Consider the following 2015-nt stretch of genomic DNA (forward strand, 5'->3'; position numbering starts at 1 on the left):
AAAAACAAAAACAAAAAACACTGTGCTTAGGCCCAATTTTATTAAAATTTAAAATTGTATATCTTTATGCTGTAAATACACATTTCATTGCTGTAAGTCATAAGAAACCCTCAATGGTTATCAGTGGGAGTGGGCTGCTTATCTGTGCACTTTTCATCACATGAGAAAAACCTTTATTTGGTTAAATAGCATAGCCAGATTTCTGTTAACATGCGGTCAAAAGCAATTTCTAACTGGTAGAGATGAGAAGCCACCAGAGGGGCGTCCACAGGGAGTCAGGATGGTCTCTGGAATAGCTGAGTGGGTGGACTGAGAGCTGATGGGGTGAGACTCAAGGCAGAGAGACCATTTGGGAGACAGGATAAGAGCCCACCTAAGGCCATCACTGGAAGAAAGCTGGGAGATCATGGAAATGCAACCACAAGTCCAGCCACCCATTAGAGGTGCATGGTGAGAGAGGGAAGGTAAGGGCAGTCCCCAGGTTTCTAGCCCCTTTGGTGCTGTTTACCAAGGAAAGCAGGTTCAAGGACAAAGGGCTTAATTCAGGACAGGGCGCATCGGAGGTGCCTGAGGAGCCTAGAAGTACCAGGCTGGAATCGTCCTCTTGGATACGGGTCTAAGCCTCGGGACCATTCCTAAGCCTGGACGCCATCTCAGAATTAACACGCATCCTATTCAACGTTCTTGTTTTGTTTTGTTCTGTTTTTATGGCGCTGGGTCTCACTCTGTCACTCAGGCTGGTGTGTAGTGGCGTGATCTTGGCTCACTTTACCCTCGACTTCCTGGACTCAGGTAATCCCCTCACCTCAGCCTCCCTAGTAGCTGGGACTACAGGTGAACACCAACACATCTGGCTAGTTTTGTATTTTTTGGTAGAGACAGGGTCTCCCTATGTTGCCCAAGCTCATCTAGAACTCCTGGGCTCAAGCAGTCCACCTGCCTCAGCCTCCCCAAGTGTCATGAGCCACTGTACCCAGCCTCAAAGTTGTTTTTTAAAAATATAATTATCTATTCCCTTTAAGGGACATAATTTTCTTCATGATCCTCTGCCCTACTAGATGGGTAGGAGTTGGGTGAGACTTAAACTCGATAATGCCTCAAGTTCGTGTGGTTTAAACCAGGGGTCCCCATCCACTGGGCCACGGACCAGTACTACACTGGCTATATTTGAAGAAGAAGAATTTTCTTGGGCCACACATAAAATACATTAACGCTAACGGTAGCTGATGAATTTAAAAAAAAATTGCAAAGACAATCTCATCATGTTTTAAGAAAGTTTATGAATTTGTGTTGGGCTGCATCCAAAGCCGTCCTGGGCCACAGGCAGCCCATAGGCTGCAGGTTGGACAAGCTTGGTTTATAGGCCTCAAGTGTGGTGGGACTGGTGTTTTAAAAGTTTCATCAGTGAAGATTTTACATACTGCATGAAGATTGATATTTAAGTTGAGATAAAGGATATAAGAGGATATATTTTGTTTGAGATCATTACATTTCTGAACAGTTAATTGAGTTGCGTGTTTTTCACGTAAGTATTATTTAGTCATATCTTTATCATCACAGGATGATTCTGCTTCACAACTCCTTTCTGTTTATAAGGAAACGGGCTGGGCGTGGTGGCTCAACCCTATAACCCCAGCACTTTTGGAGGCCAGGACAGGCGGATCACTTGAGCCCAGGAGTTTGAGACCAGCCTGGGCAACATGGTGAAACCCCGTCTCTACAAAAAGTACAAAAACTAGCTGGGAATGGTAGCACGCACTTGTAGTCCCAGCTGCTCAGGAGACTGAGGTGGCAGAATTGCTTGAACTCAGGTGGCAGAGGTTGCAATGAGCTGAGATTACACCTCTGCACTCCAGCCTGGGCGACAGAGTGAGATCCTCCCTCAAAATCAACAACAACAACAACAAACAAAACAAAAACAAAAACAAAAACAAAAAACACTGTGCTTAGGCCCAATTTTATTAAAATTTAAAATTGTATATCTTTATGCTGTAAATACACATTTCATTGCTGTA

The sequence above is a fragment of the Mandrillus leucophaeus genome, unplaced genomic scaffold (genome assembly GCF_000951045.1).
Source record: "Mandrillus leucophaeus isolate KB7577 unplaced genomic scaffold, Mleu.le_1.0 Scaffold345, whole genome shotgun sequence".
NCBI lineage: Eukaryota > Metazoa > Chordata > Mammalia > Primates > Cercopithecidae > Mandrillus > Mandrillus leucophaeus.